General features: G+C 40.5%; 1 protein-coding gene across 1 annotated transcript in view; it reads left to right on the forward strand.

The window, feature by feature from the left end:
* Positions 1-1155: 1155 nt before the first annotated feature.
* The window catches only part of GNG2 (G protein subunit gamma 2), a 113399-nt gene continuing 87177 nt past the window's right edge, over positions 1156-27377 (forward strand). Inside the window, exons 1-2 of the mRNA XM_026480393.4 lie at positions 1156-1238; positions 17546-17587. The gene's annotated coding sequence lies outside the window, so the exon portion shown is untranslated. The remainder of the gene's footprint in view (positions 1239-17545; positions 17588-27377) is intronic.

Below are 27377 nucleotides of genomic sequence, written 5' to 3' on the forward strand. Positions count from 1 at the left end.
GGGGCTAATATGTATTGAACATTTCCTAAGTCCCAGGAACTATTAGCATTTTGTGTACATCTCATTTAATCCTCACGTTCTGCTGTGGGATGGGACTATAATCCTCTCCATTTTGCAGATGAGGAAGTCCAGGACCACAGGAGTTAAGTAGTTTACTCAAGTTCATATGGTCAGTAATGATAGCTTGGATTCCAAGCCTGGTGGACAGACTCCCTTACCCATAACATTACACCACATCCTAAAGTGAGGGGAAAGGACTAGAGGACCATCATGAGGGTCCTTAGGGCCCTACCAGTGTGAGTGTGCCAGTGTGTGTGTGTGGGGGGGGCGGGGCAGAGATCTATTTCTAGGCTGGGAATTCACAGCGTTCAGCTCCACCCGTTGCTTCCCACCACCAGAGAATCTTTTGGGAATATGTCTTCACTGCTAGGCTACAGGTAGCAGTGCAGCACTTGGTTTGGCTCCTGTGCCCCACAAGGATCCTTAACCAGGGCCAATCCTTTCTGAGCACGTGGGTTAAGTCAGATCTCCGTGGTAGTGGGACCTTGGAAAAACCAAGCGGCAGCAGTGTTGGCCGCAGAGCAAGCTGCTGCAACAAGAAGCTGCAAGCGGCAGGCTCGCAGCGAGCTGCCGTGAAAGGGACCACAGTAAACCGGGGCAGCCATTGGGGCTGGGGCTGGGTTTCGGGGCCAGAACCTGGCCAGGGGCTGTGCCCCCCCAAAACCAACAGCAGCAGCACCCTCAACAACTGGCCGGCTCAGGCTAAGAAGCCGGCTGCGCTTGGGGAAGGGGGCCGGCCAGGCCGTCGCTGGAAGCTGTCGTGGAGGTGAGGGAAGGAAGGAACAGAGGAACCAGAGGGACTTGGAACCAAGGGGAGAGTGGCTCTGGTCACGCTAGTGCGAGCCGCGCAGCAGGAGGCGACAGCGCGAGCTTGAATGAGAGGGAGAGAAGCGGCTACGAGCTGCCGAGCAGAGGAGGAAGTGGGAGATGCGCCGCTTCCTGTAGAAGCACGCTGACTGGAGACAAAGCTGGGTGGGGACTAGTCCCGGGGCTGCAGGCGCCGCGGCCACACACGCGCAGCGCGCAGCGGCCGCTCCGTGGCAGCTCCTACTACCGCGGGGCTGGGCGGCGCGGGGCGGGCGGGGCGCGCGGGGCGGGGCGGGCTGCGCGGGGCTCGCCTGCACACTCCGGCTCGCACACGGGAGACCAGCCGCTCTCGACCGGCCGCGGGCGCCAAGGTAAAGGGGACGCCGTGGGCTCGCTCCTTTCTCAGCGAGAAAATGACCCCCGCCTGCGGTTTTCAGGGCGGATTGCTGAGGGAGGATAGGGACTGTGCTTCAGGATTGGGGGAAAGGGTTAGGATGGGTTCTTTGAGAAGGGCTTTTGAGAATGACCAAATCTGTGGCACATTTGCCTTAAAAAAAATCATCATTAGCGCCTAGCTTTGGTGATTTGTCAGGAAAGCACACTCCCTGCGAAGAGCCGTTTGCATAGTTCTCTCGGAAGAAAAGCAGGGATCGGTTGAAATCAATTGGGGCTCGGAAGCTGTGGGCTCATCATCTGAGCGTTGCAGTCCCCTCATTTTAAGGCTGTAAGTGGAGGAAGATGTTGGTTGTATTATCTTTCTTACATATTTCACTGAGGTGTCTTCTGTGTTGCAGTGTAATGACTGTGATTTAGCCTGTTTTCTTTTCTTTCTTTCTTCTTCTTCTTTTTTTTTTTTTTTTTGGTTATATCCTTTTGTACTCAGAATTTGCCAACAAAGACTGGAATTGCGTATGTGAGGGGCAGTATTTACCGTTTAAAAAACAGTGTCTTCCTCCGTCTGCTCTGTGCAGCTGCTTTTAGGATAGCCTCAGAAACAGCTACCATAGCCGATAGGTCTGCTCCTAAAGTTGCATCCTTTCTCAGAGGAGCGTGGCGGGTTTCACTTGTCCAGAATCAGACGTGTATGGGTTTGATGTCCATGTGGATTGTGTTCATCTGTGGGTCAAGATGCACGTTAACCTCAAAGGGGGACAAAATGTGAAAGTGGAGCTGGGTTATTTCCTGACCTGTATACCCCGTAAACAGAGCCAAATAGTAAAATCAGAACGCAATTTTTGTTCTTCGATCATCTTGAGCAATGGATCCTGTTAATGAGAGTCCGTGACCATGACTTGTTCAAATTTATGAATGATATGTAAAAGTCCAATAAATAGGTCTAGCAGAGTGAAAATGACATTGTGAGATTTCTTTGGCAGGGTATGTAGGAGAAAGAGTTTAAGACCCTGGTGAAGCATGATTTAAGAAATTAAGCTTTGTCTCCAATGGGAAGTGTGGGTGAGCAATAAATGGTCATTGATAAGAGGTTTTTTTCTTGAATTTTTAGAATGAAAGGAAAGACATTTTCAAAGGAAAGAAAGAATTGCATATAGTGGAGTAAAAAATAGTAAAAAGGTCATATTTAGATACTCACAAATTCTTAAAATACAGGTTTTTAAACACTCAATATGCCGTTGAGAGTGTGTATGCTTCCTCCTTTATCACTGTTCTCAGTTATGAAGAGCTGTAAGGTCTGTTTTTTTAATGCCATCTTTCTGAAATTGATTTGGCATCTCAAAATTTGTGGTGTAGCAGCTCATTTTCAGAGATAAGAATCTTTACGTACTAAAGAAAAAAATGTCTACTTTTCTGAGGTTACTTGTTAAACTTGTACTGTGTCTAAGGGGCAAAATATTGCTGGTTTTGAGTTTCCCTGTGGACTCATTGAATTTAATCAAACCTGTAGGCAAGATAAGTCATTCCATGTATTTCAGAGTTGCACTTTGCATTTCCCTCCTAAAGTATAAAATCTGTAAAGATAATCTTCCACAGAGGAGATGGAGGGTAGATCTTGGATCCAGAATGCCCCTAATCGGAGTTCCATGATCAAGCCACCTGTCATTAAATGAAGTAGAAAGTTGGGAATCTGAGCTCTATGAGAATGGGGCTCACCCCTTGGTACTTACTCATCTACAGGCTGTGTATTCACTGGATCGTGCCAACACCCTGCTTTGTTTGAGGATGTGTAGACAATCTGCGTTATTCTTCTCTGTGTGTTTCACAAAACTGAAACCTTGGCTCTTAGGCGCAGGAGAGTCAAGAGGGCCCCCTGTTCTCTTTCATAAAACAGCTGAGAGCTGCCTATTTTCTGCACCACACACAACATTTCCTTAATTGTTCAATTCCATCTTGAAGCACAACATTAGTGAGTAACAGCTGATCAGTAACTGTGATGGTAGAAGGTTTAGGAAAAAGATAAAAATGCCTCACTGCTATAAAATGAGGCTCTTTCCCCTTGTTCTGGCCGTATGGAATATTGAAAGACATAATGCTTTTGCCCAGAGTATTCAGGGGCTTTTGAGGGAGTTGCCCTCCAGTAAAATTTTAATCGTATTTTTTTTTTTTTCTGCCATATGGCCAATGGCTGAGTGGAAACATGACTCCATTATTTCATGGCCAGCCCTGGGCCTCATATGGTGGACACATAGTGAATGTATTTGGTGGACTGACATTTTTAGCCCACTTCAGAAGGCAGGTCTAACTTTTAAGTATAAAAGCTCTATCGTCAAAGCAGAAAGCCAGTTCAAAAAGACAACTGTGGGTAGAATAAAAGAACATTGTGGAGTGAAAAGAACATGGGCTTCGAGAGTCAGGCAGATCTGCCTTTGAATCCTACCACTGGTTCTTACTACCTGACCCGATACGTTAACGTATAAACCTTAGTTTCTTCCTTGTAAAGAGAAGTTAATAGTACATAATCAGGGCTTAATTTTTGTTTGTTTTGTGGTGTTTTGGTTTTGCTTTTGTGTGTGACTATGTGAGTACCTGGTACGTAGTAGGTACTCAGATGTCAGTTTTCCTTCCCTGGTGGCATAAGGAAAAGTTAGCATATCTTTCACCTTTTTTCTACCTCCAAGGTTCCAGGAGACACTTTTTTTTTTTAAATTGAAGTAAAATATGTATAACATAAAATTTCCCTTTTTAACTATTTTTAAATAAATCTGTGGCATGAAGTATATTGACGTTGTTGTATAACCATTACTACTTATTCATCTGCAGATCTTTTTCATTTTCTCAAACTGAAACTATTCCCACTAAACAATAACTCCCCATTTCCTCCTCCCCGCAACCCCTAGCAACCACCATTCTACTTTCCATCTCTGAATGTGACTACTCTAAGTACCTCACACACGTGGAATCCTACGGTATGTCTTTTTGGGACTGGCTTCGTTCACTTACCATATGTCTTCAGAGTTCATCCATGTTGTAGCAGGTGTCAGAATTTCCTTTTTTTAGGCTGGATAATATCCCATTGTGTGTATATACCGTGCGTTGTTTATTCATTCATCTGTTGGACACTGGGGTTGCTTGCACGTTTTAGCTATTATAAGTAATGCTGCTGTCAACATGCTTGCACAGTTATCTGTTTGAGTCCCTGCCTTCACTCTTTTTGGGTACCCAGAATTGAATTGCTGGATTAAATTGTAATTCTTTTTAATTTTTTGAAGAATGGCCATCATATTTTCCACAGTAGCTGTGCCATTTTACAATCCTATAGCAGTGTACTGGAGTTCCAGTTTCTCCTCATCACCAGCACTTGTTATTTCTTGGAGGGTTTTTGTCTTTGTTCTTGATAGTAGTATACTAATGGGTATGAATTAGTATTTCTTTGTATTTGCAATTTGCATTTCCCTAAAGATTAGTGATGTTGAACATCTTTTCATGGGCCTGTTGGCCATTTGTGTATCTTCTCTAGAGAAATGTTTACTCAAATCCTTTGCTCATTTTTTAATTGGATTGTTTTCAAGGAGATATTTTTAAATGGTGAGATCTCTTAACATAGTGTGTCCTAAAGATCCTGATTATAATATTTGTATTTAATCTCCTGCATATACCAGTATTATCCCTGCCCAAGTAAAATACTTCTCTCAGAAGTAACTTTTAAAATCAAAAAGAGAAAGTAAGAAAATCTGCATAGCTCCTGATAATTGGTGATATCAAGAACCCGATAGTGAAAATTAAACCCCTATTGTAGACAGTCACACTAGTGACCCTGCTGGTCACATGTGGATCAGGCTACTACAAAGAGGCACTGGGGGACTGTCATTCCCACGTCTTTCTAGTTTCCTCTCATTAGCTGGATGAGAAAGAATACCCCATAGTTGGCAGGGCCAGAAAAAGGGAAGAGCATCTAAAGTACTAAATTGTTTTCCAGCTCTTTATAATGGAGAGGATTAACCTATGGAGAATGGGCTATGGTAGTTAAAAAACAAGAGATTTCTGAGAGCGGTTTCTACTAACGAAATGTAATTCTAATCTGAATTTGACTTTTGAAATCACTTTTGAAAATAGAGAATCCTTCTGGGTCTCATTTCCCGCTACACATTTCACCCCTGATTCTGAAACTGGTGAGGCAGTGTGTGGACAGAGCTGAGGGGAGTTGGGCAGGAAGATGAAGTGGGACTCTGTTAAGAGCAACAATGTCTGAGATTTGTGGTGTGGGTATGGAGGTTGACCTTGAATGGTTTGAAGAGCTCCTGAATGATCATATGTGAAATTCTTTTTTTTTTTTTTTTTTTAAAGATTTTATTTATTCGACAGAGACAGAGACAGCCAGGGAGAGAGGGAACACAAGGAGGGGGAGTGGGAGAGGAAGAAGCAGGCTCATAGCGGAGGAGCCTGATGTGGGGCTCGATCCCATAACGCCGGGATCATGCCCTGAGCCGAAGGCAGACGCTTAACCGCTGTGCCACCCAGGCGCCCCCATATGTGAAATTCTTGTAATGCACTCTTTGTGTGTGTGGGTTGGTTGGTTGAATAATGAACCCCACTTTGTTTAATTTGCAAATCTATTTATTCTACAATTACTGGGAGGATCCATGACTGGCTTTACTAGATCCAGGTGGAGAAGGGAATTACAGAGCTGTGTTAAGATTTAGTCCCTGGCCTGTGACCTCATAGAATGGTACAACTGATAATGACCTGGGGATGAGCTTGACATTCATCAGACTCTCCATGATGGATAATAGAAGAGGCCCAGAATATAAGTTACCTTTCTAGACTTGCACAGATGATTAATACCTTACTGCCCAATACAATCTCCATTTCACCTCCCTCCATATTAGGGCAAATGGACAGAGAAAGTCTTTACACTTTGTCACTTTTAAAATTGTAAGACGAAATTATTTTCTTTAAAAAGAAGACCGTAATGTTTAAATTTAACATCCTATGTAAGTATGCAGTTTCTCTGTTCAAATTTGTTGAAATGTAAAGATGCCACAGTGGAATTTGAGATTCAGATTTTCAGGTAAGAGTATTAGAAATGTATATATATGTTCCCCCAAACCTTTATGTTAAAGAAAATAAGCTGTATTTAATGGGAGTCATTGTTCAGAAAATCTCTAGGGGACTTCACTAAACATTAAAGAGAGGGAGCTCAATCTTAAACTCTAGTGATAACATGTTTCTTAGAAATGGTACCACTGTATGCCAAGGCTTGAGATAAGACAGGATCAGCTCTTTTATCTCTTGGCAAATATATATAAACAGTCAAGCTCTTACTGGAGAGGCTTGGGAAAACCAGTCCCTTGACTCCTTCCTCCCTGTTCCTTTGGCCTTTCCTTGTCTCCCTGACAGCCTTGTTGTCAGGGTCAGACCTTCCCACAATCCTTTCCTCAGGCACCTAGTACTCAGAGCTAATAAAGAGGGTCTAAGTTGGGTTCTACTCCACATTCACTGGAACATCAGCAGGGCCATTGCTATTCTTTGAAAACCCTTTTCTTCTTTTTTTGCATGTCATATGTTACTATCCCCTATGCATTTTGAATAAATCCATTAAACCCAAGTCCTACCTTTATTTATTACAGGTGACCTTACTTCTGTTTATCTGAGAAGGCATATATTACAGGCTTCCTCAACCTCATTACTTACCACCTCAGAATTTCTCTGTGTCTCCATTCATTCTCTTCCCCTGTCTTCCTCGGTCAAATTAACATAGCCTTTTGCTGAAGCCAGGAGTTAAACTCTCTACTTGGACTCTCCATTCCATTTCCTTTTACTTTGTAGGGGACTATGTTCTGACAATAATTCTATCTCTTTCCTATGTATTTGGTTTCTTCTTTTTATTGGCCCTTTCCTCTTTGCCTGCAGATGTGTTCACACACATAAATTTAAAATTACACCTGCTGCCAACAAAGCTTCCCCTTGACTTTTATAACCTCTACTAAACTGTTCTTCTACCTGTAGAGGAAGAAAAATAGTTTTCCCACTACCCTTCTAAGTTCTCATTTGGGAACCCTGTAGGAAAAGGCAGATTAATAAGAGAAAAGCAAACAGGTTTATTAACATGTGTACCTCATGTATACATGGGACATACCCAGGGAAAAGTGAGTAACTCTCAGTGGTGGCTTAGAATTCAGGCTGAAATACCATCTTCAGCTCAAGACAGAGGAGGAGTAGAGGAGGCCAGTTATGGGAAGATGATCAGGAAAAGCATGGTAAATAAAAGTAAGATTTGTTATGCAGACTTAAGTTCATGCCTGTCTACTGACTAGAGTCTAGTGATTTAGTCGTCCTTCTCTTCAGGTAGGAGAGGGAGGCACCCTTATAAATGGAGATTTCCTTTATAAATGTAAATTTCCCTCACACAAACGGTAACTTCTAGTCTGTTTTCAGAATTTCTCCTGTGTCTGCTGTTTCCCAGAATAACCTGCTCAAAATAATCCTTATGTCAAGGAGGCATATTTTGGGGTGGCACATTCTGCCACCCTTCATAGTTCTCTGGAGGCTCCTAACTTCCCCACTAACTCCCAAGCTCTGCTCCCTAAATATGTTCTCAAGATTTTAATTTTCTGCCCCTTAATTTCTCCCTCTCCCTTTATCAGATCCTTTTCTATGATTTCAGTCATTGTCACTAAGCAGGTCAGTTGCAAATTTGGTCCTTCATCCTGATCACTCATCTGCTGTCTAAACTTGTACATCAAGCACCCTGCAAACATTCATCCCACTGAAAATGAAACTCACATGTCCAAATCAGTGCTACCATTACCTTTCCTCACTCAAAACCATCTCCTACCTGATTCCCTGACTATTAATGACACCCCATTCTCTCAGTCCCTCACTTATAAAAACTCAATTTCAGTTTTTCTCAACAACCATCAAGTTGTAGCCAATCCCATAGCTTTTTGCACTGTCATTAGGAACATATCTTGACACTATCTACTCTTTTCCATGTTGATAGCTGGTGTCTTAGTTCAGGCCCTCATAACCTCCAGCTGAGCTGGTTTGTTTGTGTTCTTGCCTCTCCCTAGAATAACTTTTCTACTTCCCCTTCCACACTTCACCCCATAGTCTTACTTCTATGAATAACCAAATTCCATCTGTTCTGTAAATTCTACCTCTTCCATGAAGCCTTCCTCGGTTTCTTTTCTGCCCTCCCCAGTAAGAAACAATCTTTACCTCCCCTGAAATCTTTTGTTCTTTCTTCACAGCAGTTAGTTAGCACATTTTAGTGTGTATAATGGCTATCTGCATTTTTTCCCCTTCGGCCAGCTCTTTGAGGACAGTGGCCACACCCATTTCCATCTTTGTCTTCCTTATAGCACACAAATACAGTTTTATGGGTTTTTTTTTTTTAGTATATATTTTTTTAATTTTTTTAATTTTTATTTTTTTAGTATATTTTTAGTTTCAGCTTTATTGTGGTATAATTGACAAATAAAATGGTAAGATATTTAAAATGTACAATGTGATGATTTGATACACAAATATATTGTGAAAGGATCCCCTCTATTGAGTTAATTAACATGTCCCTCACTTCACATATCTTTTATTTTGTGTGTGTGTAAACATTTAAGTTCACAAATGCAGTTTGTTTACAATTTTTTTTATTTAATGAACTTTCTTTCGTCACTTATTTTTTGGTGCAGACTAGGCTAGATACTGTCGGAGCTCTCTAGGAGCTCATGAACTACAGGGGAAACAGGCAAATGCTGACATAATTACAATCCAGTTGGTCAGCGTGTCCACAAGTCTTAACTGCATGTCTGCAATGTGCCACGTGTCCTTCAAGGGGCCAGAGAGACTTGGATGAACAAAACAGGCCAGTTCTTTGTTTTCTTGGAACTCACATTCTAGTGTTGGGAGAGATCCAGTAAACACATAAACAAATGGCTTTTAGATCTGGCTGCACATTCGATATCACTGAGGGGTACTTTGAAAAAAATACCCAGGTCCAAACCTCAGCCCAGGCTATTAGATCATGGCCAAGTTTGGACCCCATCACCAGAAATACAAGAAAATATCAGGTAGTGAGAAGTGCTGAGATGGATGAAAATAGAAACGGGTTGAATGATGGAGATTGTGCGTATGATGGTGATGGGAATGTGCAATCCCTGAAGACCTCTCTGAGGAAGTGACATTTGAGCTGAGACATGTGGTGAGGAGAACGCCATGTGAGGATCTAGGGAGAGAGGGCCCCCAAGCAGGTGTAGGTGCCTTCCTGATGTAAGGATGGGGTGAAGTTCCAGAGGAAATATGTCCCTTTCAGCTATGTGTATAATATTCTATGAAATAGGTCTTTCCAGAAAGCAGCTTTTCCATTAAACTAGGCAGACTCCAAATGCAGCACACTTGGCTGTTCTGTGGAGTACTTGGTCTGGGTTAAATTTTATTTAGATCAAATTGATTTATAGTCAGGAAGACTGCTCTGTTTAATTATATTTTTCTACACTACAATCAGCACTACAGGGCTTGTTGTCTGAATTAAATGCCAATGTTATTGTTTAAAATAACCTCAGGAATTTGATATTATCTCTTAGAGGAACAAAGTAGAGAAAGCAATGATTTCTGCCCTTAATTCTGTTTGGAGGAACCAAGGAAAACCTCACAGAGGAGTCATTCAAACCACACAGAGTCAAGCGCTAGCTTATGGTTGAATGAGCGAAGATCAACACCTTTCAGCAATCAAGCTGAGAACTAGCATTTGCCGGGCATGCTGTTTGTGCTGCTGTGTGCTGAATACTTTATATACATTACTGTTTGCCGTGAGTTTAAAAACCCTATGAGATGAGAAGAGTGTTTCTCTATCAGACACTTGTGGCTACTGGTAAAGGAACACCCTACTAAAATGGCTTAAACAACAGAATTTGCCGTAAGGCATTCCTGAAGGAATGGTAACTCCAGAGTTATCACAACTGGGCACTGTTCTAGGCAACCTGCATTCTTCTTTTCCACCTGTTCTGACGTCCTTAGCAGGTTGGCGTACTCTCTTAGGCTGGCCCCTTCCCGTGCTTAGATGGCTGCTTTCAGAGTAACAGCTGGATTTCAGTATCTAGAGGCAGAGTGAAGGGACTTGTTTCTTTTCACGTACCTCGTAGCAGTGTGACAGAAAAGCTGTCTCCAGCCGAATTTCCCCCACAGTTCACATGCCTTATCTGTAGAGACTAGCAGGTGGAACCGCTGTGATTGGCTTATGTGAGAGTTTCCTCCTGAGGCCATGGAGCAGCCCTGCCTCTCTGAAGAACCCCGTCACCAGATCCCAGAGACAAGGTCTGGTTTTGTTAGCAAAGATGAAGGAGTTAATGATTATCAGGTAGGCAGTCAATGGAGTCTGACACCATTATTATTCCCAGTTTGTAAGTGAAGATAGCAAGGCTCAAAAAGGCTAAATAATACACCAAGATCACACAACTTGGAGTTGAACAGTGTTTCCATGCGTTTCCCTTTGAAAAACACACACATACACAAACAAAGAGCTTGTTTTTGTTAATGGTAGTGGTCTAGCTAGATTGGAGAAAGAATCCTGAAAGAAAATACAAATGGCTAATGTGAGACTTAGTAAAGAATAACCTTCTAAACATATCATTCCAGAAGAAAATACATCAGCTCCTATAAAGCAATAAGAATATCATTTAATTTAGACAACATTTAATTTAGTCTTGTATTATCTCCATTGTAAACACACACACACACACACACACACACACACATACACATACATATAGACACACACACACACACACACACACACACACACACACCAATTGAGTTTTCCTGACTGGTCAGTTAAATCAATTTGATGTAAATAAAATCCGCTCTGGGCCAAGACAGGAGGTAGAGAGGCCAAAGGCTCTGTGTATGGCGCCTGTCGGACTTAAATGAAAGCCTTGTTTTCTCTAGAGAGGTATGTATTTTGTTGATTACAGCACCTGTAAGAGAAGAATGACTAATCTCTGGAATTCCTGATTATGAGTTATTTTGAAAATTGGTTTTCACTTTCCAACTCTGGGGGCAACATGCACTTCCATCACTGTTGCCTTGTCTTCATGGTTCCTAATTTCCACAGTGGTGGTCGTGTATTTGAGAGGCTCCATAGGTGAGGCAGCCGTAGTGGAAAGGGGAAATTTCGAAGTAGAATTGCTGACATTACAGTGTTTTGACTGCTTGTCTCGGTGTGTGCTTTCTTTGCGTCCTCATCAGAGCAGACTAACGGATTAATAGTAGGAGTACCTTTTCTATGATAAATGATGGAGTGCTTCCTACTCATATTTGCATTTTTAAACAGGAAAGTAAAGTAAATTTCTAGGCTTTGCCAACAGAGCTCTGTTTAAGAAGGGTATTTATCTGATCTGTACAGAAATGAGAAAAATGGTGAAAATTTTAACAGGAAAAAAATCTCATTTTAGAGTCTTTTTGGAGAACTGAGCTGATCCTTTGCCATTTTTTAAAAATCTCATAAATGATGGTGGTGTTTAGGGAATATTGCTGTGGATGGACATTAAAATAATTTCACTAAGATGGGGCGCCTGGGTGGCATAGCGGTTAAGCGTCTGCCTTCGGCTCAGGGGGTGATCCCGGCATTATGGGATCGAGCCCCACATCAGGCTCTTCCGCTATGAGCCTGCTTCTCCCTCTCCCACTCCCCCTGCTTGTGTTCCCTCTCGCGCTGGCTGTCTCTATCTCTGTTGAATAAATAAATAAAATCTTTAAAAAAAAAAAATTCACTAAGAAAAAAAAAACCTTGCTATTGAACAGACCCTAGATTTTCTTTTAATTAAAATAATACAAAAGTTAAGAATAGGTGAAAATTTCTAGGTAAAAAAAAAATTGTTTTTTACTATAAGTCTTAATCCTCAAATACGGTAGTGTATAAAATAATTTTCTAAGGCTTAATACATAGGCAAACATAGTAGTTAAAGAATACCAGTTTGGAATCAGAATCTGTCTTGAGCAAGTTACTTTCTATACCCCAGTTTCATCATCTATAAAATGGGAAATAATAATGACAATACCTAGCTCACAAAATTGTCAGGAGAAAATTATATAATATATTAAAATGTTTACATAGCAGAGCACGTGACCTATAGTAACTATTTAGAAGTATAGCTATTCAATTATTATTGTTACCACAAAGCTGGAGTAGAGTACCTTTTATTCTATCCATGGGATTCTTACCAAATTCTAGCAGAAGTGATTGTCATGGCCCAACATTAGTCACAGATACAAAGGACTTGGCGTGAGGAATCACCCGAGGAGGCCTATTTCTCTGGGGTAGCCAGATGTCGATGTTTTGACTTAAGAGTCCACTCAGCCTTGCACTATTTGTCCAGTAATTTATGCGCTCAGTCATAAATATTTCCAGTATTCCTTCCAAACTCATGATAGGCTTACTTTACACTTCTCTGTCCACTCCAGTTAAGTGTAGCCGCATCTCTTGTATTAGGCAGTGAAATGAGAGAAGTCCTCTTTACCCCTTCCGGGAAGAAGCTTCTAAGAACCAGGATGTGAGCGCAGTCCTTGGCAATGGGCAGAGGCAGAAGCAGAGAAATGGGGGCTGCACTCTTAAGCCTGGGTCTTGGAGTAAAGGCATCATAGGGATGGGTCTCTCCACTGACCGGCGATGGACATGTAGTGGGAGTGAGAAATAAGCTTTGCTGTCCTACACCAAGATTTTGGGGCTGTTCATTGCCACACAGTATAACCTAGCCTATCCTGACAGGTTCATTCTGGTTATCCCTTCAAACTCTAGAGGAAAAGTAGATTATTGGTAACAGTATGTAAAATATGTAGCTATTCGGAGGCAGTAATTTCTAATGACTATTGTGTATGTGTGTGTGTTATATGTTGTGTTATATGTAAGCGTCAGGAGATAGAATTTTAAGTTAAATAGATTTATAAGTTTCCATTTAAATTTCTTTCAAAGTAAGGTTTATTTCCAATTCATATGGAGGAAAACCGACATAACCAAAATTACCAGCCTATTTTTTTTTTTTTTTTTTTTAAGAGAGGGCCAACTATCATGCCAAAGTCAGGACTCAGAATTCTAGGCCTGATACTATCGTTGGAAAATGGTCCTCTCATTGAGAGCTTACCCGCAATGGTGCTTTGTGAAGCAAAGAATCTTTCTAAGATAAGATAACAGACTAAACCACACCCACGGCCTTTATCTCCAATAAGAAAATGGTCTTCCTTAAGCCCAATGGCACTGTTCCGGTTGCAGACAATGACACTACTACCTAGAGGGTCCTAAATAATATGTATTGAATGAAGGAATGAAAGCAGTCCACGGTTTTTCCAAATGTCTGGACTCTTTCATGTTTGCCTTTTAAGGATTTATTTATTTATTTATTTATTTGAGCGCACGCGTGCTGCCTATGGACATGCAGGGAGAAGGGGCAGAGGGAGAGAGAGGGAAAATCCCAAGCCAATTTAGCGCTGAGCAGGAGCACGACCTGTGGCTCCAAATCACCACCCATGAGGTCATGACCTGAGCCGAAAGGAAGAGGGGGACACTCAGCTGACTGCACCACCCAGGCACCTCCATGTTTGCATCTTAAAAATAAGTGTCTTTTATTTTGGACATTGGTTTAAAAACATCTTGGTACTAAAACTTAACATTTATTCTTTTGTAGCACTTTACATGTGACTGACCGTGTACCCACAGATTAGGCTATTTTATTTGATATTTTTTACTGCTGATTTTATTTCACTTGATTATTTCATTTGGGTCTCTAAAACTACATTATTAAATACCTTAATTATTAAAATTAGGGGCAGATTAATTATCTCCAGTGTACAAACTCAATTTCATTATTAACCCAAGTTTTAAATTGATTAATCTTGGAGCGGTTAAGGAACCAAGTGGGGTTTTTTGTCATCCTTAAGGAGAAGGGCATATTTGATTTGATGAATCTCTCTCCATCCCAGCGGTTATGCTAATAGGAGCAAGAAATTTGCAAGAAAACTTTGAATAGCTTTTATAAACCACCCAGAAACTGGTGTGTCTGGGGCTTCTGGGAGAACAATCTGTGAGTCATTTTAAAAAACAAACACACTCATAATCACAGTGCATGTTGTTACCATGGTAATTAGGCCTGTCGAGTTGGCTTGCTTATGTTCCTGTCAAGAGAAGAGGGGGAGAGAAACTGAGAATTCAGAGCTTGGCCTATCAGCTTCTATATGCCTATTGCAAGAGAGAGTTTAGGGGGTTCTTGAAAACGTACTGGCATAGTCATCCTAAGAGGGAAGTGAGGAAACTCTGGCATCCTGCCTTTGTTATTGAATATAAGTTAGCCATATTAGTGTCGGGTGTTGTGATTCACAGGAGAGAAAAGGACCATTTGGCATTCTCTTGGCAAAAAGGGAAAATAGATCCTTTATCTGTTGTATAATTACGTGGAAGTCTCTAAGGTCTACCTGGGGAAGTGTCTTCTGTGCAGGTGCACAGGGCTTTAATGATCTTCTAAAAGGCACCGGATACCACTGGCAAAATGTTGTTGCAGGTGAAAGGATCTGCGTTATAAAGTGCATTATTCTAATATGGGTAGAGACTGGTTTCAGTGAAGCCATTGTTTCAGAGCTGATCCCCAAGTAGACGAGGTATCTTTTCTCTGTTGCATGGGGTAGACATGACTCCTTTATCTTGGACAGTCATCTTATAATACAGGCCCATGGGTCACAGAGATGAGGGAGGTTATGTGAGCTCTGACAAATCTGTCGCCATTCCAGAGGAAAGTAAAATCAAAATATAACGTTTGTTTGATGGACAGTCAACAGTTATTGGGCCAGTGGACTTACAGTAGGGGTGAGTCATTATGATTCTATCTGAGGAACAAACAACACCCTTAAATTAAAGGTATGAGTTAGGACATATAAAGCTGTTTTTAAGAATGTTTCTAAGTTTACTTTAAGAGGTCTAGGTATTCTCTTAAATGAAGAAATATAATATGTTGACTAGAGCTTTATTTTTTTAGAGGATTCCTCAAGCAGATATTAAAGCAGATTGTATTTAAAGCTAAAGAACTTTTCTGTATTAAAACTATTTTTCAGATGGCTTGAAATAAAGTGCCATGAAGTGTGATGAAAAGGTCATACAAACTCAGGGAGCTGGTGTGTGATTTATGCCCTTGTGAGGATATAATAACTACTTCTTGAAACTGTAGATTTCTTTTTTCTCTCATATATGGACAGAAGGCTCATGTTGCTCGAACTCTCTTCTGTGCTATCTTAATTTTCTTAAAATTACTAAACCATGCTTAAATTTTTTTTCTGGTAAAGTAATTCATGGTGATTATTGAAAATTTGGAAAATACTTAAATTTTAAAGAAATGACCGCTTCTGTTAATTAGGTTGTTGGTTAAACTGCACGTAACAGAGGCTTGATTTCACAGTGGGGCGACAGAAGTTCTTTCTCTTTCAGATAATAACCCAGAGGTGGGTGGTCCAGGGCTGGAAAGCTAGCTCTGCTCCACAAGATCATCCCGGGACCTAGGCTTTTTCTATCTTGTTAGTCCATCACTCAAGCATGTTTCTCTTGCTTTTTGATCGAAAGCAGCTTGCCCTAAGGATCCCACTTAGGACCAGCAGGAAGGGAGAACGTTGGAAAGGAGAGGGCATGGCCCAGAAATTGCACAAATCATTTTTGCAGCCGTCCCGCTGAACTTTGTCTCATAGCCACACACCTTGCAGCAATGGAGGCTGGGAAAAGTAGTTATCCTTGACATGTAGGTTCCTAGCTTAAAAATCTATTATAAGCCTAGAAGAGCAGAGCAGATACTGGCTGTATCTAGCAATTCCTGCTACTTCCATTATCCTATGCTGTTCACATTTTGATGTATCTTCTTCCAATCATTTTCTAGAATAATCTATATCAGAAAGATTATATATAATATTTACTAGAAAATATTATTTGTGATATATTAGAAGAATATTACACTTGAAAAATATAAACTGTATTAGAAAAATATGTATTTGAAACATATTAGAAAATTAACTGAGGTCACACACTATATATATATATATATATATATATATATATGTATATAAAATTTTGTATTTTTTCACATTGCTTTATATCATGTGTATTTTTCCTCATCATTTAAGATTTTTGTATGTATTGTTTCAAAGTTGCATCATGCGGAGTTTTGGTTTACTTAATAAATTATGTTACTGATATTTAGGCTATTTCTGACACCTTGGTAATAATTCTTCGCTTACGTTTGGATTTTTTTGTTTATAAAGTCAAGGAGTGTTACCACAATGACAGTGACTGAGAACATATTTGAGGATCTTGATGAATAGTGCCAAACTATGTCCTCGAGAGGCTGCTAGCACCAGTAATGCGCGAGAGTGTTCGGCTCCGAGCAGCCTTGGTTGGACAGGTTCCTCCCACTAATCATTGTTATCCCTAGGGTTCATTCTCTGAAAATAGGTTGGTTTGGGCTTTTTTTTTTTTTTCTTTGCTGTCATTAATCATGAGATAATGCTTTCCTAATAACTTTGGCTCATTTTAAAACATACTATCCCTTCTGGTCATCTGGGAATATAATTGGTTGGGCTGAGACTGTAGCACACCTGCCAGTCTGGAAGCCGCGTGAGATCTTTATAGACACGATGTTCATTTGGTCCTAGGACCCAATGTGAACTTGCCTCGACATCCGCCGAAGTCACTGGGGCCAGGGGTGTCAGTGTCTCTACTGTTACGCAGCCTACAGAAACGTTAGATACTAAAAGATGCTTTTATAATTCCGAAATTGTCCAAATCTACCCTCTTACAGGCTAGATACACACAAGTGGAAATCCAGCCCTGTTCGTAACTCCTGGAGCAGGAATGTGGTCTGCCTCTGCCCCTTTGGTCCTGTCGGGAGCAAATCGGGTTAGGTCAGGGAGGAAAGTTTCTTCTTAGTCATCTCACTTAGTCATCTCTGTCACCAAGAACTCTGCTTCCCTTAGGTTCAGAAGCCGACTTTGTGTTTTCATGTTTTCCTGTAGGCCAAGGAAGTTCACAAAGAAAGAGACTCTTATTTCACATCTGTTTCTGAAAAGAAAAAGAGTTAACAGAGTGTTTGTTTCTTGGCTTGGAAATGTAAACCTGTGAGACCCTCTGCCCTTAGAGCTATTCAGCCGTTACCACCAAACCCTACTTACAGAAACACTCATTTGTTTATTCAACTCTTATGTGTCATGTTATTTTGTCCTGTTTATTAAAAAAAAACATTCGTTTTCCTCTCTGCTTTCTCAACAGCCCAGATCTGCCAGTGAGCCTCAGGCTTTGGGAACTGAAGAGGTAAGAATTAAAAACTATTTTCTCCGAGGAGCTTCTTGAGTCTAACCAGAACTTGAAGCAGAAAAGAGTATCTTAACTGATCCTGTAGATGAATGCATTTAACATGTGATGTTTATCAGTAAGAAATGTTCATTGAGGCTTTAGCAGGATTAACAGGACTCCAGGATTTAAGAAAAAAAGCAGTTATCCTTGATGATAGTTGAAGTCTGATTTCTCACCGCCAGATTTTCCCATTTTCTTCTAAAAATCTAAGTTGGAGAGCCTTGAGGTCACAGCCTGAAAATGTATTCCTATGGCACCATATCCAATTAATCGGTTGCAGCTATTAAAGACATACCTTGTGCAAGACAGACATCATAGTAGATTAGATCAGAGAAGAGTAAGCCCTGTTCTTAACAGATTGGTGTAGACATTGTAAGGGCTTTTCCAGCAGCAACATACAATAATAACCAAAGGTCAATCTAATGCTGTAGGGGTTTCTTCTTAAAGAAGCTAACTTGGCTTTTGAAAATAGCTAAAGCCATTTGAGTCTGGAGAGGTTGCCCCCCCCCCCCCCCGATCTAAGCAACGTGGATTTTTTCCCCTATTTTAAAATTTAACCTCATTAGGAAAAATTTCAAGCTGTTTTCAAAATAGAATAATATAATATAATATCACTCAATTTCCGCAACTATCAATTCATGGCCAATATTTTTCATTTATCCTACCACCTATTTCTCTTCTTTCCCCGTTGGATTATATGTCAATGGTTTGAATTTGGTTGTTGGATTTTTAATTGTTTGTTTACATAACTATTTAGTGGTTACAGAAAAGTGCTAATAAAAAATACTATCTACCTATAACCTGACTTAGTTTACTTAGTCTTTCACCCATGTATTTATTTAGCAAATATTTAGTATTTGCTGGTATTAGAAACTTAGAATCTCTTGTCTAGGGGGCGCCTGGGTGGCTCAGTTGGTTGAGCGTCCAGCTCTTGTTTTCTGCTCAGGTCATATCTCATGGGTTGTGAGATAGAGCCCTGCATCAGGCTCTGTGCTTAGAGGGGAGTCTGCTTGAAGATTCTCTCCCTTTGCCCTCTCCCTCTCTCTCTCTCAAGTAAATAAATAAATCTTAAAAAAAAAAAAAGAATCTCTGGTCTAGAGCTTATTAGAAGAAAGGCCTGTGTGAATGTGCTTTTAAGACCACGTATAGCTACCCCATATTGAAGTTCTTTTGGATTTAAGTACTTAGTATCTTACAAGTGAGTACAGAGCCATCCCTACATTCTACCAAATCCAGTAGTCCCCCCTTATTTGTGGGGGATACGTTCCAGGACGCCCCACTGGATGCCTGAAACTGCACTAGTACTGAACCGTACGTATACGGTGCTTTTTCATATATATGTATCTGTATATATATATATATGTATATACATACACACATATATATGATAAAGTTTAATTATAAATTAGGCACAGTAAGAGATTAACAATAATAATAAGATAGAACACTTATAACAATATACTGTAATAAAAGTTATGTGACTATGGTCTTTCTCTTAAAATATCTTATTGGACTGTACTCACCCTTCTTGTGATGGCACGTGATGATAAACTGCATGTGAGAGGAAATGAGGTGAATGACACAGGCATTGTGGGAAAGCATTAGGCAGAGGATCACCTGCTTCCTCGCAGTTGACCAAGGGCCACTGAAACTGCAGAAACAAAACCACGGATAAGTGGGGACTACTATATTGCTAATAATGAAGACTGTCTTATAAGTATTTGATGTTTTCTGTCTGATGTTTTTGTGTTGATTTCTTTCATGCTGATGAATGAACTTCAGTGTTTCAAATCAGTCCAGGCAGAGTTTCTCAATGGGACTTGCTGGCAAGTTGAGTAGGACAATTCTTCGTTGTACTCTTTGGTATTCCCGTTCTTGTCTCACAGAAGGCCAGTGGCATCTTCCAGTCATTGTGATATCCAGAGCACCCTAAGGAGACATTGAGAACTACTGTGTCTTTGCATACAACCTTAGAGAGGTTGCCATTTTCCATTCTCACAAGCATTTTTGCTTCATGCAAAATTACTGATTGCAGTTATGCTCAGTGGCTCCTTAGGTAAGTGGTCATGTGCTAACAAACTAAAGAAAGAAATGAAACGAAGTAGACATGTAAAGAAAAATGGTATTTTGCACTATTGGAGGAATTTTGAGCAAATTTGCTCTCGTACCAAATCTGTTTTTTTAAGTCTATATAAAGAAGCAAATTAAACACTGGGTAAGAAATGGTCAAATATTGGGGTTTAGAACAAAATACTGCTAAAGCATCACGCAAATTGAAAAGCAGCAGTGATGAAGGATATATTCCTTTCCTGTTTGCTGCCATAACAAATTATCACAAACTTAGTGGCTCAAAGCAATAAACATTACGGTTCTGCAGGTTTGGTTCTGTAGGGATCTCACTGGGCTAAAAGCAAAGCATCAATAGAGCTACCTTTCCCTCTGGAGGCTCTGGGGAGAATTCTAGAGTCTACCTTCCTCTATCTTCAAAGCCAACAGCATTGCATCTCTATGTCTTCTACTCTGTGTCTCTTAGCTCTGAACTCAGAAAGGCTTCTTTGATTTCAAGGCCCCATGTGATAAGATTTGGCCCACCTGAATAATCCAGGATACTCTCCCCATCTGAAAGTCCTTAATTCAAAGTCCCTTTTCCCTTGTAAAGGTTACACATTCACAGGTTCCAAAGATTAGGACATGGACTTATTTGGAGGCCATTATTCTGTTTGCTACAAAGTGAAAGAGATTAGTTATTCAGAAAAGCAGAAAGGCCTCAGGTAGCAGAGGTAGGAGTGTCTAACATTTCATTGTGTAGGGTTGAGCAGGGTTAAGGTTCCCAGGTTGTTGAAGTCTTGACTCTGCAAATCCTGTTTTGTAGATGGAGGCCCTGAAGCCTTTTGCTTTACTTGGAGTATTTGGCATTGGATCCAGTGGATAGGTTGAAGTCCCACAGCTCCTTTCTTGGCCAGACCTTTTGGTACTATGGGTGTGGCCTCGGGAGAGTGTGCTGCTTTTGGAGTTTCTCTAACTCTGGGGAGTTTGCCCACCATGTGCGGGTTCCAAGGTCTTTGAATAGTACCAAAGAAATGGGAGATTTTTATTTTATGCTGTTATGTCTGCCTGTCATATTATGCTCTATTTATTAAGTTCTAAAATGTGGAAATTGGAGGAAAAAATAACATAATATTTTAGAGCCTCACTGTAGTGGTATTTATTATAGCTAATTTCAAAGTATGGTTTAATTTCCATCATATATCGGGTAGGTTATCCCCACAAAGTAAGAAACCATTTCTTGCCTCTGAGTCAGATAGACCACTGGATTATTTTTTTGAAAATCATCTCTGGAGTAGAATGTAGTTGGAAATTTTTGTTGGAGATTTAAAAATTTTTCAGTTATTTTTGTAGCAAGTCCCCTCTCTGTCCACTTACAAACATTCCAACAATGCAGATCTGAAGACCAAACCTAGGGCTAGCAATAGGTAACAAACTATCCTGATTTTTCCAAGACTGGGGGTTTCCTGGGACACAGAACTTTTGGTGCTAAAACTGGGCCAGTACTGGGCAAATCAGGATGGTTGGTCACCCCACCAGATGTCTAACAAACGGCTCTAGTGGTAAGTAGCTGTCGTGTCCATGAATCGTTAAAATAGAAAAATTTTTTTAAAGGTTTTCTTTTTGGGGCACCTGACTGGCTCAGTCGGAAGAGCATGTGACTCTTGATCTCAGGGTTGTGAGTTTGAGCCCCACGTTAGGGGTAGAGATTACTTTTAAAAAATAAAATAAATAAGTAAATAAATATTTTATTTTAAAATAATCTCTACACGCATTGTGGGGCTCGAACTTACAACCCTGAGATCAAGAGTAACTCACTCCACTGACTGAGCCAGTCAGGTGCCCCAAAATAGAAATTTTGATTGAACTAGGTAATGACAACAAACAACCCCCCCCCCCCAGGGTTTGGGTTGAAGATAGGAGTGATTCCAGCTCTTGGAAAATCTGTATCCACATGTTTGCCCAAACCAACTTAAAAAAAGAAAAAAGCAAAAAACCCAAACCCTCAGATTCAGCACTAAGAAGAACTTGTGACATTTAGGAAGTGTTACATCTCATGCCCTACCCTTTCAGTTCTCCAGTGTTAACCAACACCCTCCTACAAGATGCCTTCCATGAGCACATCTTTAGTAACTTTGTCACTGAAGTGACCTCACTACATCTTTGTCAGCATGTCAGCACGTGTGGAAATGATAAAACCCAAGTTTGCCAAAGCAGCACAGGGCTCTCTTAGTCTGAATCCTGTCTTCTGTACGACAAGACTGAACTTTCCTGCCTAAGAGACAGCATAGACTGTCCAGAAGGAGATAAGTATTAGGAAGATGATCTTGAAAGCCTGAGGGGAAGGGATTGGAGTGGATCCTGGCTTGGCGTCTTACCCAGCTCAGGACCTTGGTGCTTCCTGACCCGCCCACTATAGAGAGTGGGCTACTTGCCCTGATCTGAGTAGCTGCATTCAGGTAAAGACTCTTGCTCAGTCCTTCCTGCTTCCATTGCACACCGCCCTGTGTTAGCCACTCCAAGCCAGACAGAGAAAACTGGAATATTGAAGATCCTAGGGTCTCATTTTTTACATTTCTGTGACCTTTATTGGGATATTTTTGTTCTTTAAGCCATTGGGATAAAGAAGACTGCAAGAACAATAAATTAGCTTCCCCAGAACAGACTTTGGACTTTCAGAAGCTGACACTTTTTTTCTTCTTTTTTAAAAAATGTATTTAATTCTTCCCCATCTTCCAAACTGCCCTAGTTGGTGGGTACAAGTAATTCTCCTTCAATAACCAGCCCGCCCCCTTTTGTTTTCCAAAATAAATTGAGTACTCTCAGTTGTGGAGGTAGGGTCTGGGTTTCTGACAAGGATAGGTCTTGGATAGAACTGTGAATTATTTTGATATCTTCCTCAACCCCTTTTTTGGGTTCCTTCCTTCCAGGACAACCAATCCTGATTTCATTTTGTTAGGACTAGTGTCATTTCAGCTTTAGACTCTGCTGTTTTTTTCTGAATCAAACAAGTTCCAGAAGAAATGAAAGCATACCAAATCATTATGCTGTCATTTAAACCCAGATTCTCTTATTCTTTGCCAGAGAGAAATTAGAGAGTGAATGTAAATAAATAAGAGGTCCAAATGACCACTCTGGGTGCAGTGTTCCTTTGGGGGTGATGGAAATGTCTTGGAACTAGAGAGAGGTGATGGCAGCACAGCACTGTAGATATACCAAGTGCTGTTGAATTGTACGCTGTAAATGGTTAATGGTTAATTTTCTGTTATGTGAATTTTACCTTAAAAAAAAATTGATTGGATTTCAAGTAGAAAAAGAAAAAAAAAAAGACTGCTTTTCCCTCTCTTTAAATTCTGCAAGAAGCCTTAGCCATTTTAATACATTCATGTTAAGTTTCTAGATCAAAATTGTTGTGCTATCCTGTGCCATTACTCAGAGAAGATACTTAGACCTAAAAGTGCCTGCAAGGTAGAACTGATGAGGAAACGCTGCAGGGGATAAGGGAGGGACATCTCTGATAGTTAAGACACCAGTTGTTTATTAAGATGTATAGTTTTTGTTACTAAATTATACACTGGCCTATAATTTTCAAAGCTGATCACAATAACAAATTGTTTTTTAAGTTGAACCATTTAAAACACTGGGCAGTCTTCTATCTTTCATGGGATAGACGCTGTGTCAACGAGGTTGGACAGTTTTTTAATATCCTGTAGTTGCAGACTGCAGTGGGATATGATAAAATAGAAAGAGTCCAGATGTGATAACTTTAATGAAATGTGAGCAAGGTAACAAATTTCAGATAGAGAAATGCCTTTTATTAAAACATCTCCTTGGACATCCCCGGGGGCTGTCATGTGATCAAAGTCTGATGGGGACTTGTTTTAAGGGATGCTTACATAAGGGCTCACACAATCCTTGGTTTAATTATGAAGCTTTAAGGTTTTTTAATTCCTTCTAGATTTAGAGGCAACCGTTTTGACCTTTCTACAGAGATGTAACTAGGCAACCAGTAACAGCACTTAGCCAGTGCACAGCATCCAAACTTCATAGCCAGCCATGGCATCATTTAAAAAGATACCATTTAAATCTGTCTTTTAGGTCTGGCATATGCTGTCATGTAACCTTTAATTTCTTAGAAAATATCATGCAAACCCCCAGCTGTAAAATAGAATGGTTCCTAGAAGCCCAGCATCCTCCGAAGTTAATAGGGAAGTATGCCTATGAGCGCAGCAGTGACAGAGTTGAGAGGTAGATGCATGCCCTGTGCTTTATAGTTGGGAATTAAGAAGGTAGCTTTCATGTTTGGTGTGTGACGGTGTAAGAGTTTAAAATCATATCCTCAGCAGGGGGGCAATGAACATTCCTCACGATATGATTAATGGAAAACATGTACAGTCACAGAGATGAAAGATGGCTTTTATTCTAGTGAAGTTGATTTTACTTTGCTGGAAGGTTGGTAACTAGAAATACCTAGTTTGATCGATCAACAAGAACTTACCGAAAGCTTTTTATGTGTCAGACACTCTACTAGGTATTATACTATATTTCTTTTCTGTGATAGCCATGCTTTTAATTAGTTTTTGTATTAGGAATAGATGTGTAAGATTTTTGAAATTCAAGCAGTCTTTGAGACAGGCATAAATGAAAAATAGAAGTTTCTTTCCAAACACCAATTTCTAGCCCCACTCCCTGGAGGTTACCACAGTTAATAGTTTCTAGTGCATCTTCCAGAAATGTTCATCTTTTGGTTAATCTGTATTGGAAAGGTGAGTGTGATAAGTGCCACTAAACCATCTGTTAGTAAGCTGCTCTTCTGGACTAAATCTTTTAATTTGGAGATGCTACTTGAACTTCTTTTTAAGCTGTGTCTTTTGAAAACTCAAAAAATGTCAGCACCAAAGTGATGCCAGTAGAGCATAGTGGGAGGGAGGACTACACTGAAGAATGTTACTGTGTAATTTTAGCGTCCCTCAAATTTACAACTTAAGTAATAAACCTTAAGGTAGTTCTGTATAATTTTCAAAGTCATCTGGAGTACATTATCTCCCTGGATCCTGTGGATGACCCTGTGACGCAGGGATTATTTATTTTACGAAGAGGGAGCTGTGGTTCTCAGAGGTTAAGTAAGTTGCCTGTGAGCATAGCTGACGAGGGATATGATCAAGACTTGACCCTGAGTCTATTCCAAGTTTTATTCTTGAGCCAGACTGCACTGGTAACTGTGAGGAACAAAGAGGCCCAGGACACCTTGGTGGCTCCTTCATGAGGGGCTGTGCTGTAAAGCAGATGGGCGCTGGGCTTGTGCTCGAAAGATCTGGTTATGGAGTCATTCTATTCTGCCCCAGGGCCATTTAATTAATACAGTACATACAAATTCGGATGGCTGACACTCTCCTCACAGTTTCCTCACTGGCTCTATTCCTGTTTGTTTGTTTGCGTAATACTGGCCACAAGGGTGGAGACTTGACCCAAGCAGGGGAAACCACAGTATTTCACCCCTAGACCACAGGAGTCGGTTCAAAGGGTGGACATGTGACCCAGCAGGGGCCAGTAGGTTCTTCCTCTGGAATATTCCAACCCAAGTTGAGGATGAGGTCCCATCCTTTCTCATCTCAAGGCAGTAAGAGTCACATAAGGCCATGTTTCAGTCTGCTGAGAAAATGAAGTCTGATGCACAGAAGGGCAGCAAACGAGAGACAGATAAAGGGAGAGAGCTCACTAGCCACTGGAGACCATGAATTCAGTTGATGTGAGTCAATACATTTCCATTTTCCATTTTTTACTTAAGCAAATTCAAATTGCTACAAAGAGTTCTGAATGATATCTCCAGGACTGTGTTCTCATCCATAAAATGGGGGTTATAATATTTGCCCTATGTCGGAACTGCTGTAAAAATTAGTTGAGATAATGACTCGGAAAACACTGTAAATTGTAAAATGCTGTACAAATGCAAAGCGTATTATTCATTGATACATTGCATTGACTTAGGAAAAATCAAAAGCATGAATTTACCACTCATTTGGAAAATAAGAGGTGAGAACTTTGTAAGAGCCATCTGGTGTTATGCAAAATTAAATGGAAGCTGCCAGAGTCCTCCAGATTTTTTTTTTTTTTTTAATCTTCTTTCAAATACTCCCTGAGTTCCTTTAGGCAGTCATAATGAATATAAGGCTAGAGCTTACCTTTCTGGCTCAAGTTAGTTCAATGAGTTTCTCTTTTTCATCTGTGGCTTGTAATCAGTGGGAAACACGCACACACCCACACATGCATGCACACACGCACTCAAACTAAAGTATCATATTAATATTTCAACATCTTAGCCTTTTTCCTTAAAAGCTTGGTGCTACGTGATATTTTGCCTTCATTAGAGAAAAATCATCAAAGAAAATCAGCCTTCAAGTAGTTATTCTAGTTATAGAATTTTCTTTATTTGGGAACACTATAGTTGGGTTAATTCTGGAGATGGGTCGTTAGTTGTTTTGTGCTTAGATGGGATCAGATCCGTCTTTTTCCTTAATGGACTTACATCCTTGATAGAAGCTCTCAGTAATCAAAATCTGGTTGAGATTATAATTTATGTCTGACACAGAAGCATCACTTTTATAGCATTTTTTATTATATATGATAATACCTCTCAATGAAGGAAAACAGATGGTACCTCTGAAATCTGCTCTCTTTCTTAGATTTGCCATTTAGGCAGTTTTTATTGTAGCAAACATCTCTTTCTTCCTATTGATCGTTAGACTCCCCCCAAAAGTGGCTTAAAGTCTCAATCTGAGTAATATATGCAGAAATGTGGAAGGCACCATGGAAATATGATTTGTAAGCATGAAGAAGATGATCTAGCAACCTGAAAATGTTTTACATCTCTCACATTTTAAAATCTGAGAAATGCATCTGCCAACCTTTGCCGTGCTCGTAAACCCGGTGAGTATGTCTTTGCGTTACATGACCGCCAGTGCAGTAAGTTTGAATCCGTGGCATTTGAGCTCTCCTTTCCACACCTCACCTAGCCATTGTTTATTTCTGCCTGGGCTTGATATCAACCTCACGAATGTCAATGTTTTCATATAAATCAAGGACTTGGAGTAAGTTCATTTTCTGAATAAGGCATATTCTTAGCCCTCAGAAAATGTCTGCTGTACTGGAAACAATCGGCATCCTCAAACTGGTTGATTTTAGGAGAGCTTAAGAAAGAGAATATTTATGAGGACGTGGGCAGAATATAAGGAAAGTGCACTTCTCTGGGGCTCCTTTACAGTCTATGGGACTGAAGGGATGAGGGCTGGGAGGAGAGGCCTCCTGAGAGAAGCTATAGCCTCCAGGAAAGGTGTGGAGCCAGATTATAATGATTCTGGGGGCAGGGATCCCGGGAAACCTATACACTGGACTCCCTCTGAACTGCTTGTGCTCCCTGTTGGCCAAACCCAACTGGAAGACAAAGAGCCAGGAAGTCTGCTGCTGAGTTCATACAGTTTAGTTTCCTAGGGCATAGAGCTTGGTGGGGTGGGATGGAGAATGGGTCTGAAGGGCAAATGGAAGATATCTAGCATAGTGAACCTTCATTATGAAAGTCTTGCATGAAAGAAATGGCATTCCTTCCTCCCCCAGATTTATTTATCTTACAAAAACAATTGTTTTTTTTTTTTTAAAGATTTTATTTATTTATTTGACAGAGATAGAGACAGCCAGCGAGAGAGGG

The sequence above is a fragment of the Ursus arctos genome, unplaced genomic scaffold (assembly GCF_023065955.2).
Source record: "Ursus arctos isolate Adak ecotype North America unplaced genomic scaffold, UrsArc2.0 scaffold_25, whole genome shotgun sequence".
NCBI lineage: Eukaryota > Metazoa > Chordata > Mammalia > Carnivora > Ursidae > Ursus > Ursus arctos.